Raw genomic sequence first — 15,020 nt, 5'->3', positions numbered from 1 at the left:
TGTACATAGTGTACACCTAACCTATATGTTCATAAAGAAAGTTTATTTTTGATGAAAAAAGAGTTAAGTCACCTTTTCGTCCAAAAAAACAGCAAAAATCTACTATTTTTTTAATATTTAATTTGAAAATCGTTTAATTTTGGATCCATAATTTATAGTGCTCTTAAATCTTTTGTATGTTATTCATAATTTAGTTGTCTAACGAAAAAAAAAATATTTTTAAAAAAGCGGACGGCATGGCAAAATTTTAAAATATTAATTTTGAAATGCTTATAACTCGGAAATTATAAGAGATAAATAGCACACGAAAGCATTGCAGATGTTTTAAAATTTTACATGTCGAAGGTACCCTACTTTGAGCCCCCATAGCGCCTCCCCTGGATCATTTGTATGGCCCATTTTAATAACTTAAACTGGAATACTCCTTGACTATGCCCACGTCATAGTCCTGATCGGACCAGCCGTTTAGAAATGCAAGATTTATTTAAAAAAAATTTGATTCTGCCCCACTGTGCAACATATGGATTCCGAGCAAAAAGAACTGCTCATCTTTTGATACCAAGAACGAATTAATCCAATATCGGATACTATGTTCCAAAGTGAAGCGCATTCCAGAGAGAGCGTTCTGCTTCGATCGAAACAAATAGAAACTATAAAGCGGTGAGGCAAAACTTCCCAACCACTTCATTCTAAATACTTTTTAACAGGTATTACAACATGTTTCTTGTCTGGATGTATATTATGGGCGTTGTTCGGCCAATGTTCGCTTCAAACGAATGAGTTACGTTCGGTACAGGCGTCCTGTGTTTTTCTGGTTAGATTTCAGCAGCTCTTAATATAATACGGAGAATTACCTTAGCTCCAAGGATATTTGGCGTTGATGTCGATTCGGCTGGTTGGCCGGTCTTCAAGTACGATCTCTTACGCTTCGGGATATCGTAATGGATCCAAAAATTATGCATGTAGTTTTGTTGTTGGGCAAGAGACTTGCGCAACTAAATTGCGTAGTGTGAAAGGGGTCTAAGAGCTTACAAATGTGTTATTAGTTAGTTCCTTAGTTACACCAATGTAATTCCGTATTTGTAAGACAACTTAAGACAACTGTCAATTTATCTTAATCATATTTTGTTCTTAAATGCATACTTATATTTGAATAAATTAACATTCATTAACAACTCAAATAAAATAGATAAAACATAAATTTTATCACTGCTAGACAAGTAAGTATTATGCGACTTAAAATTTGCATTGAAATCTTAAAAAAATAGTAATAAATTTACATGGACTTACCAAAGTTATAATATGCAACTGACAGTATCAGTGATTCTGCAAAATAAAATGAAATAAAACAAAACAAGTTATTAACATAAAATTTACATTATTTATACAATATGCAATAGTTAAAGTTAAAACAAAATTTCAAACAACTTAATATGCATTAATTATGAATAATAAACATTCTAGTCAAAGAAATTGCTATTAAGAATTCAATTGCATGCTGCTACAGTGTTTTTATGAATTTTACTGTTTTTTTCGTTTCGTTTTTTTTATTTATTTTTGCTTAACAGTTTTAGTGTCATTTACGAGTATGTGGCTAAATAAAAGATTTATTTTCCAGCAGTTAGAGATATGAAAACGAGTACATGCATAATTGACATGCACACTTTTTTGTTCTGCTTATAGAGCGGTTAATTAAATATTTAATTGTTTTCGTTTTAATGAAACAAATTGGAGATAAATAAAGGTTTTACCTTAAATATGTAAATAGAAAATGGTGTTTAACTTCTTTCTAAAGATTAAATATAGATAGAAATATACATACATAAATGGGATCATAACTATTGAAGTTGTTTTTAAATGGCCAAGTGATTTTAATATTATTTGAAGATCAAGGGGAAATCAGGGTACATAGTTGTTATAGATGGGATCTCATCAAACGAGTTCATGATAAATTTAGGGGTACCTCAAGGAACCATTCTTTCTCCTACTCTATTCCTTATTTTTCTAAAAAACCTTCTACGCCAAACTTCCAACCCTATCTATTCTTTTTCAGATGACAGCAACATTGCTATTCATATTCATTCAATTACAGACCAAGTCTGTCGGAGATTGGGGCAATGAGGCAAAACATAAATGATTCCCTTAATCGGGAGCTTTTGACAATATATGAATGGGGTTTTGCGAATAGGGTCGCTTTCAACACTGGCAAGAATCAGTGTTGCATGTTGACACCGGTTCATCCCTTAAAAAAAACTATGAGTGCCTTATTTGTTTTAATAATTTTTTTCTCAAAAAAATTTCATAACCTTTTCAGTCAAGTCAATTGTTATTTTTCATAATCTCATTGCTAAACTTTGCTAAAATCATTAAATTTTATTCATTAAAAACAAAAAATCATTAATAACTGCCATGATTTTCATATAAAGAGCTTTGGTACTCAAAACTCTACCAAAAGTAAATGAAATTAAACTCAAAGATTTAACTTGAAACTCAAGAGGACTCTTATAATCAAATTGTAAAATAGTTTTGTACACTGTTAAATTAAATCGGATTTAATTGAAATATATTTCAAGTGCTTTTAAATGGGGTTTAAGGTTGTTGAAACAAAATTACTTGTATTAAATTTAATTATTCAAAAATATCAATGTGGAATAATGTGTTTTAATGAATTAAACAAAATACATTTTAATTAATTCTGCATATTTTTGTTATTTATTATTGAGTGCTAGTGATATTATAAATAAAAGGAAGATAAACTGGGAGATGCACCATGATGCTCTGGCACAGTATCTAACATATCCTACCGTTATTGAGTATATAATGGCATTGAAGTTTGTGTAAATGTGTTGATGGAGTCGTTTCGTTCAGCCCTTAATATGACCTACAGACCCATTCATTTCGTTGATTTCGGATATAACAGATTCCTGAAGGTCATATCTTAAGCTTTTCAATGAGACAAAAAGTCTGGGTAATTGTTCAACTTACAAAACCTTGGAGGAATTCTTTAGTGTCGTGGAGGGATCCTCTCTAAACGACACATCTGAGGGAAATAAATCTGTAACTTCTAAACCCTTAGTCCAATTTAAACGAAATTTCACATGCGCAAAGAAGTGTTGTCGAGTTTAAGTTTTAAATTTGGACCTCATGACCCCACCGCGAGCGGGACCAGGAGTCCCTAAAGTAGGACACCTCGGGTATGTTCAATATTAAAAATGATCCTATTTCTTCGTTTGTGTTCCGATTTAAAAAAACTTACATATATAGTATCTTCTCATCGAGCATTACATAAAACCGTAGCTATCAATTATCTTTTATAGCTTAGGAGATATTCGCATTTGAAAATTAAATTTTCAACACTTTTACCAACACTACTCCAGTTTTTTGATGACCGCAGTTCCAAATATTTCCCGATTTTCTCCACTTTTTTTATAGGATTAACAACAGATGTATATATCAAATAAAGAATGAATTGGTTAAAAATTACGGCTGAGTCCAAAGTTACATGCATTTGAATTTAAAAAAATAAAAAAGGCGATTTTTCGGTATTTTATGGTGAAAAAAGTACTTTTATTCTTTTTAAGTTATCTAAAAAATTTCTAAAAGGATGTATAATGAATTTGTACTTTTTGAAAAGCTAACTTTACATCAAATATTTTAAATGAAAAAAAATATAATTTTTAATAGCGAGGGGACCAGGCCCATTCAAAAAATGCCTATTTTTTATGTAAAATTCAACTTTAGAGCAAAAATTCTCAAATCGCATAGTCGATATTAAATTCTAATAACCTATTTTAGATGACCCAATATGTTCTTAATTATTTTGTAAAGGGTTTCGATAACCTCGCCCCTAGTATGGATATTATAGCCAAAAAACGAAAAAATCACATTTTTGGAATTTTTCAATACTTTTTTGGGAATTGCGGGATTCCTGATTACAAATTTCAAAATTTGTTTCTATTTTTCCATTTTCAATAAAAAAATCTATATAAGTGTAAAATTTTATTACAAAATATTCATAAATAAAAATTTTATTTCAATTTGAAAATTTTTTATCTATGCCAAAACTCATTAAAAAGCATTTTTGGTCATATTTTTCAAAAAAGTATTCCATGAATTTGTTCATTGGCAAAAGTTATATACATTATTGGAAAGTAGACAAAATCTTCTATCCACTGATATATAGAATGTCTACCTTATGTTTTTTACGTGGCAAATTAATTAGGGAAAACTTAACAACTCGCAGATAATTTACCTAACATAGAAATTCATAAAAAAGCATAAAAAAGCATGTTGCCTACATAACATTTTTATGAATGTAAATAACAGTGCTAGGTAAATTCTCATCGAGTTGTTAGGTTTTCTCTAATTAATTTGCCACGTAAAAAACATAAAGTAGACATGCTATATATCAATGGATAGAAGATTTTGTCTACTTTCCAATAATGTATATAACTTTTGACAATGAACAAATTCAAATTGGACTAAGGGTTTAGAAATTACAGATTTATTTCCATCTTTTTTTTTCTCATAGCACTGTGCGACAGGGGAAGATAATATCAAGATACTATAAAGATTTCCTGTTGTTGTATCAAGCTACATCCAGAAACCCTGTAGTATTTGTACCTTGAGTGTAGGGAAACCATTGAGTTCTTAATCGACACTCACCGCTCAGGATGCATTCCAATCAATGAAACTGATGACGCAAAGGTTAAGTTTACTAATTCTGTCCCGATAAATAGGAATAGAATTAACTGGGCATTGAATAGCTTCAATCCGTTTAAATCACCGAGTCCAGATGACACAACTACCGCAGATCTTCAGAAAAAATTAATATAGTTTCATACTTTGGCTTAATAATAAATAAACAGCGTGTATTAGATAGAATTATAATCCAATATATTGGACTAGATGCAGGATTATTAAGTTATTAAAATGCAGAATTATTAGAAACAGATATGGATTCATTAACGGGCTCTATTGAAGAATCGCTAGCTCATAATGAATGTTATATTATCACCTCCTAGGATATAGAGGGTGAGTTCAACAATGTCAGGGCCATTGACATCATGTCTGCAATAGAGGGCTGGGAATTTGTCAGAAAGATACTTGGTAACAGGGTCTTATTTGCTAAGTGGCGAGGAATCAGTGTTTCAAACCAGGCGAACTGTGGCATTCGGCAAGGAGGAGTACTATCCCCTCTACTGTAGAACTTGGCTATAAATATCCTGTTGTTTTATATAGAAATCACAGGGATTAAAATTGTCGCTTACGGGGTCTTTGATTGCGGTATTAATATCTGGTAGATTTCCGGATACATTATCGTTCTGTATCTAAGTGGAGTGTTTGTGTGGTCTCTGTGTGAACCCTCTAAACTTTAACTCTATTGATCCTATTCAAGATATTCCAGGTTAATTTTTTTTTTCAAGGAAGATGCGACAGATACTTAACACTGTCCGTGATCTTTAGTCAGATTGCACATATATGTATGTATGTATGTCACCTAAAGCGCTATTTACCATATTGGATCTGTTGTCGACGAAGCCGCCCCTCAACACCGCGGTGAGGCTAAAAGCTGGGAGTTCATGATCAGGCAAGGACTAAACAAACTTCAGGATCTTAAATTACTATACGGTCCTATGCTGGGCTATGCAATTTTCTATACATATTCCGAACCGGAATATGTGACTAAGTGGTCTCTATCCCCTTGAGGGTATCACTGTTGACTCCAAAATTTTGTGGAATTCCCGGGATTTCTTGTCCCGAGAATTCCCGTGAAAAACTCTAGTTGTAACACATGTCAGAAGATCATAGGGTTGAAGGTGGATTCTGCATGGAAAATTATTGGATAAAATCCTTTTATGTATTTTTATTGATAGCAACCTGCCGTCAATGGAATATCGGGACTCCAATCTACATCTAGGGGTGTCTTTAAATGAGATATCGAGATATTCAAAATAACGGAAATATGGGTCTCTGGGGGGGGGGGGGTAACTGTATAGCCGATGAATTGACCTGGCGTAGTGGGATGATGAATTAGTTTGCGATTACCACTATCCTAGTATTTCTCATGAATGCTGCAAAATGCTTGTCCAGCTGAAACAATTAATCCACTTGTTCTATCGCCTAATGATCTATCGCGACATCTAGGGGTGTATTTAAATGAGAGATATAGAGATATTCTAAATAACGCAAATATGGATCCCTCGACATGATTGCTTCCAGGGTAACTGTATAGCTGATGAATTGGCAGGGTGGAGTGGGATGATGAATTCGGATGCGATTACCCCTATTGCTCTTGCTGTAACTATTTTGGGCTTGCACAGATCATGTGGTCCAACTTGCTCTACCGCCTGGTGATCTATCACGAGGACGATATATGATTGTGGTTCTACGGTTCCACGAATACTGCAGAAGCTTTCACAATGAGAAAGAGGCAGTGTCTCATTTACTCTGCCAATGCGTGTTCTTGGTCGGACTGTACTGTACTTTTCTCTCGAGCTTAGAGTATCTGTCAAGGATCTTCTTGATTGAATATGGGAACAACACCTGTCTAATGAGTGATCTGCTATTTATCAGAATGGCATCAGTTCTGAATAAACCCGAGTGAGCTGCTATGAAAGTGACTGTCAACGAATCCTAAACTATATAGACAATACATAGCCAACCGGCCAGTATGCTTCAAAATTAGCATTTTCAAGTTAAAGATATTGTCTGTTTTAGCCACAATAGATACTAATCATGTGATTAGTTCTGTATCAGTTATCTTCTTTCTATGGCATTTATTTTATTTTAATTGACTTTTCCATTTTACAAATTTGACTTAATTACATATTTCTTGCAGTGCAATGATGATGATGCTATTCTAATATTCCCTTCTAACTAACATACAAATATACATACAAACATATTTACAAACATGTTGATATATCATGGCATTTAAGCCACATAAACGTTCCCTCCAGATTACAATGCAAAAATTACTTCATTTTCTATTTCAATTTCATTTTATTTAGTTTAGTTTTTTTTTCCGATGAAAAATGAAGCAAATATTTTTTGGCATATGACCATGACACTAAAGAGTGTCTGAGTGTTATTTTTAAAAATTGTATAGAGCAGCAGCAGCAGCAGCATTCACCGAAGTAGCATCCCAAACAACATTGGAAACCTCCTCTCCAATATGGTGAACAGAGACAACCCCACTTACAAATAGCAAGTATTTCAGAGTACAAGTGGGGATAACTAGAGCACACAGCTAAGGAAATGAAGAATGATACTTGAGAGAGTAATTACTTGATTATCTTTTGGTATGAGGTCTATGAGTAACATGATTTTAGCATTTAATACATTTTTTTTATCCTGTTTTCTTCTTATAGAACTCACAACATTGCAGGTTGACAGACAGCTCATTATGGCATGAAAGTGAGATATTGTGTAATATTTTTATGGATGTACTAGGACAAAAAAAACATAAAATTTATGCAAATATTACAGTTGGGGAAAATATTTTAGGTTTTGAAATTTAAATTGGGTATAGATTGAAAACTTCATAACTTTTGTTTTGATTATTAAATTTAATTTCATACATTTAGCAATAAATTTAATTCCATTTATAGTCACGGATATTTCAACGCCTTTTATAAAATAATAAAACCCATAATGCTGCAGTTTGTTTGAAATAAGCTGCAATTGTATACCACCTAAGTCCTCCTCCTTATTTGCATATGCAAAATACTATTTTAAAAAATCCACAATTCATTTACTTAATACAAAAGATTCATCCATGAACATGTTCCCAAAGTTATCACAGCGAATATTGGGCGTATAAGTGGGCTTTCTTCCAACAGGTGTACAATTGAATACATAATTCTAGCTATTCCTTCCTACCTTTTTTTTGCAAACAATTTTATTGTTCTAAATATGTATTGCATATTCAATGAAATGGGATTACAATATTATTTACGATTGATATCAAATATAAATGAATTTATAAATTTTATTACAATACAATTCATATTCCTGCGTCATTTGTTTAATAATAAATTTACATATTTGCTTAGGAATAAAATATTTCCACTTCAGTTGGCTTTTTTGTTACATTTAATCAGTTTTGAATTGTTTGAAAAGAAAATCTTACAAAAAGTTTTGAAAGTACATATTTGCTAATTTTTAAATTAAATTGAAATTATTAAATCATCTGTAATCGGTTTCGTTGGAAATACACAAACAAGTCTTAATGTTTTACTATTATAGCAATTAGCAATAACTTGTGAAGTATTCTATTGGTTACCGTTAATTTGTATTGAGTGTTAATAACAATTTATTATTCTCAACTTTTTCCATAATGCAAAACCTAGAAAATAATATTTACAGCGTTCGCCAATAGTTGTAGTTGAAGTATTAAAAAAATGAAAAAGTTAGGTTTAATTAAAAAGTGTCATAGGGGAAACGGAACTGACGAAGAAGTAGTTATGTAACTGATACATTCGGTTGTAGGGTCCGGTTCTATTTCATCCCCTTTTTATGAAAATCACCTATTGATTTAGGAGAGGACACATTGATACATTTGGATACTGAACTAACACAAATATGATAATTGTGACCAAATTTAAAATCGAATTTGTACAATTCTCATTTTTTCACATGTCACGGAACTAGTGCTTTTGAAACAATTGCCATAAATTTTCAGTAAAATGAGAAAAAATAAACGTCGCACACTGGTATGAGAATAAAAAAAGATGGAAATAAATCTGTAACTTCTATACCCTTATGAAAATTCACCTTTGAATGAAATTTCACATGCGCAAAGAGGTAGTGTAGTCGAATTTAAGTTTTGAATTTGGACCTCATGAGCCCACCAGGAGCGGGACCAGGGGTTCCCAAAGTAGGACACCTCGGGTATTTACCTAACATAGAAATTCATAAAAAAGCATGTTGCCTACATAACATAATTTTTTTGAATGTAAATAACAGTGGAAGGTAAATTCTCAGCGAGTTGTTTAGTTTTCCCTAATTTGACACGTAAAAAACATAAGGTAGACATGTTATATATCAATGGATAGAAGATTTTGTCTATTTTTCAAATATGTATATAACTTTTGACAATTAAAAAATTCATGGAATACTTTTTTGAAAAATATGACAAAAAATGCTTTTTATTGAATTTTGCATAGATACAAATTTTTCAAATTGAAATAAAATTTTTATTTATGAATATTTTTTAATGAAATTTCGCAGTTATGTAGATTTTTCTATTTAAAATGCAAAAATGAAAACAAATTTTGAAATTTGTTATCAAGTATCCCGCAATTCCTAAAAAAATCTTGAAAAATCCCAAAAATGGGATTTTTTCGTTTTTTGGCTATAATATCCATACTAGGGGCGGGGTTATCGGAACCATTTACAAAATAATTAAGAACTTATTGGGCCATCTAAAATAGGTTACTATATTTTGATATCGAATATGCGATTTGGAAATTTTTGCCCTAAAGTTGAATTTTACAAAAAAAATTGGCATTTTTTGAATGGACCTGCTTCCGTCGGTATCAAAAATTATAAATGTTTTTTACATTTAAATTATTTGGCGTAAAGTTAGCTTTTCAAAAAGTACAAATTCATTATACATCCTCTTAAAAATTTTTTAGATAACTTAAAAAGAATAAAAGTACTTTTTTCCCAAAAAAAATGCGAAAAATCGCCTTTTTTATTTTTTTAAATTCAAATGAATATAACTTTGGACTCAGCCAAGATTTTTAAACACTTCTTTCTTTATTTGATATATAGATCTATTGTTAATCCTATAAAAGAAAAATGGATAAAATCGGGGAATATTTGGAACCACGGTCACCAAAAAACTGGAGTAGGGTGGGTAAAAATGTTGAAAATTAAATTTTCAAATGCGAATATCTCCTAAGCTATAAGAGATAATTGATAGCTACGGAGGTTTTATGTAGTGCTCGACGAGGAGATTCTAAATATGCATTTTTTTTTAAATCGTAACTCGAACGAAGAAATAGGTTCATTTTAAAAATTGAACATACCCGAGGTGTCCTATTTTGGGAACTCCTGGTCCCGCTCCTGGTGGGCTCATGAGGTCCAAATTCAAAACTTAAATTCGACTACACTACCTCTTTGCGCATGTGAAATTTCATTCAAATCGGCGTAAGGGTTTAGATGTTACGGATTTATTTCCCTCTTTTTTTATTCTCATACCACTGTGCGTCGTATTCATTAGGATTGTCATATTAACTCCAGCTTATTTTAAAGCTCATAATAGTTGAATTCAATGTCCGAGATGTTATCAAAAACTACCGATCATTTGTGTTCTCGGTACCGTGAAATAACTCCCCAGGAAAAATTAATAACCCCCACATAATTTTCCATATAAATTGGGACTTATTTCATTATGAAATAACTCAAAATAAAATATTTTTATGTTAAGGGGTTTTATGAGAGATAGGGTCTATTTTGGACCGATCCTTACAAAAGTTGGTAGAAAGATTTAGAGGTTCATTTAAAACTTGTTTATGTCCTATTTCACCAATAAACAATTCTGAATGTTCAAGACATTCTCTGCGGGACCTTGTATGAGGACTAGGTACAAATGTTGCCCGATTTTCGCAATAATTTACAGTATAATTTTAGAGTACTTAGTACAAAATTTTATTAGGATTGCCGCATAATAAATCATGACTACTCAAACAGTATTCCGGGAGGACATTTTTATGGGTACTAGACAGGGACCGTAACGGTTATAAGTGATATCAAAAAAGTTATTTTATAACAGTTATTTTGTGACTTTAAAAATAAAAATCCATCTAAAATAGTTATTTTCAACGTAAAAATAAAAGTTCGCTTGAAACTCTTAAAAAAACAGTTTTAAATATCCGTCATCAAAAAACTCATTTGAGGACTTTTTTTTTCGTCATAAAAAAAAACTCATTTGAGGAATTTTATTTTTTCGGTCATAAAATAAAAGTTATTTGATGAGTTTTATTTTTCCCGTCAGAAAATAAAACTCCTTTTATGTAAATTGTCAATGGTCAGATCATTACAATTTCTAAAGCACCTTACATTGGAATTGAAAAAATTTTCATTAAAATAAAAACAATTGAGTTTTTTTTTCTGACGGAAAAAATAAAAGTCCTCAAATGAGTTTTTTTATGACGGATATTTAAAACTCTTTTTTTAGAGTTTCGCGCGATCTTTTATTTTTATTTTTTAAAAATAACTGTTAACTGTGGAGTTGAGATCATTATTTTAATATCACCATAGATTCTGAAAGAGCACGTCAATACGAATCTATATATCCGTTGACTCTAATATAGTGATTTTTTTATTTAAAATTTTCTGGATAACCGTTATTTACGTTCCCTGGTACTAGGTGAAAGCATGGACCAATATTGCCCATTTTCAATACCAAACAAATCTTATCAACAGAGAGTATTCGTGGAAAATTTCAGTCTGTCCGTCTGATGGAAAGACGTCTTAGAATCTTATGAGGTCTCAGGATTAGGGTTTTTATCCCGGGAATTCCCGGGACAAATTTTCCGGGAATTTTATCGATTTTTCACTACACGATTCCCGGGAATTAAAAACTGACGAAACTGCAAAGAAAACACTTTTTTTTAAAAAGTCAAAATTTTTTTTACCGCTTATTATTATTTATCTGGGGTTTTTCGAATGAACATTTAAAAAAGTATATGGAAAACTGCACGATCTAGAAATAAAGATGAATAATCGTCAATGCCAAGATGGACCTGTGCGAATTATTCCAGAAAACACTAGCAGAACAAAGACCCCTACTTTTGATGGCGGCACACCATTTGGTATTTTCAAGTATAGAATTGATTTCGGCCTTGAAACGAAACACAGCAATAGTGCTTGGTAACAATGACAGCTTTATAATGAGTGTGTTTTGCAGATGTTGTATTATAAAATTTCAACTTTGAATCCAATAATTTGGAAATTTTCGATATCAACATAAATTTTATCTCTTAACTATTCAGTTAAATTTATTGAATTCATTCATTTTACTAAAAGGCTTAAGACATTTTTTTTCAATTCATTTTGAAAATGATTAAAAGCTAAATAAAACTGAATGAAGAAAAAACATTTTAACTCAATTTGTAGTTGATTTGAATAAACAAAAATGTAATCATTCAAAGTTTGAATGAATTCTGTTATTAATTAACTTCAAAATTAATTCAATTTAAATTAAGCTTTTGAAGGCAGCTAAAGAATAAGATATTGGGAATGGATTTATGAAATTAAAGGCTGACATTTTTTAATTACGGATTAAGATTTGAGTGAATTAAGCTCAATATAATATAACGATTATAACACTAAGCTATAATATTCCTAGTTTACAGTATTATTATATATTTCGGGAATAGTCGGGTACCCGGGAATGTAGAGAAAAATTTTACCGATTCCCGGGAATAAAAAAAGGTCAGGAAATTAAAAACCCTACCCAGGATATATGTATATTAGGGCAAGTCGATTTAAAAATCGCCCATGTGAAAAGGAAAATCGTACTTAGGGATCAGAATAAGAAACTTTTCTCAAGGAACCATAACTCTAAAATGAATTCTGATGTTCTTTATTTTGACCCAAAGGTCAAATTTTGAAAAAAATCCCACTTTGAACCATTTAAAGTGCTCCAATTGAGTCTAAATGTATGACCGACCCCCACTAACTTTGGAGGGCCGACCCATCCCCATACAAAAATTTCAAAAACTCACCATTTGTGGCACTTTACATGATGTATATATTGTGTATAAATTTTGTTTATAGAGCGTATGATAAATATAAATGTGATGTAGGTAAGAAATAATATTAATCATACGTCTATGAGAATCAGAATAGCTTTATTTTTAAGATTTAGTTTAAACTTTAACCCAACATGACTTTTGCTCGCAATTAGCGAAATGATTAACACGAAAAGCGTGCTTAAGTAGCGGAATATTTTACAAGCTGAAAATGGCGTTCGTGTCGTAATAAAAAAATTCGGAAAAATAAGCTATACGCAGTTCATGTATTCGCTGAATTCAGCGTTTTAAGAATATGTTTTGTTTTTAAATCTCCTTCGATGACTAAGAGTGAACTCTCAAGTCCACAACATCAATAGCTTCTGATTATGATTATATGCGAAAGAATAGTTAGGTTTGGAATTTCGATATAAAATGTTAATTAGAAATATAATTATATAAATAAACGAGTATAAGAAAGTACGGAGCCTTGTGATAATCCGGAAATAATATAGAACTCGTTTGATTAGATCGCATTACAAACATTTACGAATCAACTATTGTGAAATTGTGTTTAAGATGATTGTGTTAAAGAATTATAAATATTATTACGAAATTTCACTATCAATTTGAATTTAACAGTCTGTAACGACTACTTGCAACATTCGTCATGTTTATAAAAATGTCCATCAGTAGAAACTTCTGCTTATCAATAATGATGATAATATTAACTGTTAAAGCTGCTAACATTAACATTAAAGCTGCTAAAAGCTCCAGAAATAGAACATTCTAGTTTTGTCCGTTAAGATAATTCATGAAACTACTCATAGTTTAAAATAGAGTGACTATTTAAATTTCTGTGTAAATTTAAATACTGATCGCTTTTATTTGCAATTAAAAGAATTAGGGTTATTTAAAGGAAATAAACCACCGTTTTTAAACAGTAAAAACGTAACAATATGTTACTGTTTCACAGTTTTGTCCTTTCCAAGAAAAGGACATAAAAAGGGTAAATGATAGAAATAGTGAAACATTTTTGACTGACAGGAAAACGTCATTAGTGTCGCTGGAATAAGCATTCAAAGTTCGGAAAAAATCGATTATTTAATAAAAAGAAATCAATAAACTAATTAAAATGATTAAAAAGTTACAAAATATTCTCTACAAATGATTAAAATCTATTTCCAATATTTGAAAAATAGAAAAACAGTTCTGAAAATTTAGGAAGTTTAACAACTATATTCTTAAATGGTTATATACAGGTCAAATTTTTTCAAGCAAAAAGCTTGAAAAAAAAGCTTTTGCATATTTTACAAGTTTTTAGAAAATAAAGCATTTTTTGCTGAACCGTGCATAAATGTACATTAGAGTGGGTCAATTTGTATGAAGCCAAAAAAATCAAAATCGTAATCTACGATGAATTCTAAGAATGTTTGCCGAAGAAACCATGGTTCTAAAATCAAAACCGAGCTTCCCATTTTTAACGCGAAAATTTTCCTTTCGTATTTTATATTTTTGTTTAAATATACTAACATTTTATTAAGCCTTTTAAGAAACTTGACTATGTTTGGGATTGTTCGAAGGAAAGAATGGCAAAATGATGAATATTTGCAAATGGAGGATGGTTACAAAATCTCAAATTGTGGTTGTACAAGAACCTAAACCCGATATTTTGGGTCACAGTGGGGGAAACGAAAAATAAAAAAGGGGCAAATAAACTTGTAAGTTCTAAACCAATAATCCGATTTTAATAAAAATTTCCCACGACTATAGAGGATTTGTTGCTAGGCATATGTTTTGAATTTGGACTTTCAACGCTAAGAACCCAAATTGGGTATATTACAAATTAAAAATGATGCAAAATTTTTGTTCTCTATCCGATTTGTATATATTTTGAATCTACTAGAAATATTACCATATTACATATATACTACAAAAATCTTACCTTAATATTATTTTATCTTTTATAGTTTATTCACAATTGAAAATTAAAATTTTAAAATTTTTTTACTTACCTTGGTTTGTATTTTTGCAAATTACGGATCCCAATCTCTCCCGATTTTTTCAAATATATATCCTTTAATTAACAATAAATTTATTAGTATTATAAGAAAAGAATTATTTCAAAATCGATACCAAATCAAAAGTCATGTGCACTTAAATTAAAAAAGAAATTAAAAAGTGTTTTTTTCGCGTTTTTTTCTAAAAATGGAATTTTTTATATTTTTTACTCTGTTGGCGGTACCAAGATTCGGGCTATAAATTCCCTTCGCA

The 15,020-nt window shown here is 30.9% G+C and overlaps 1 protein-coding gene across 3 annotated transcripts in view; it reads right to left on the bottom strand.

Moving 5' to 3' along the window:
- Positions 1-15,020, bottom strand: part of Sulf1 (Extracellular sulfatase Sulf1) — a 246,244-nt gene that overhangs the window by 140,653 nt on the left and 90,571 nt on the right. For all 3 annotated transcript variants that reach the window (XM_065509627.1, XM_065509611.1, XM_065509634.1), the window contains exon 3: positions 1,291-1,326. The gene's annotated coding sequence lies outside the window, so the exon portion shown is untranslated. The remainder of the gene's footprint in view (positions 1-1,290; positions 1,327-15,020) is intronic.

Source organism: Calliphora vicina, chromosome 1, assembly GCF_958450345.1.
Source record: "Calliphora vicina chromosome 1, idCalVici1.1, whole genome shotgun sequence".
NCBI lineage: Eukaryota > Metazoa > Arthropoda > Insecta > Diptera > Calliphoridae > Calliphora > Calliphora vicina.
Note: the sequence above shows the minus strand (reverse complement) of the source record. Positions and strands in the feature narration are given on the sequence as shown.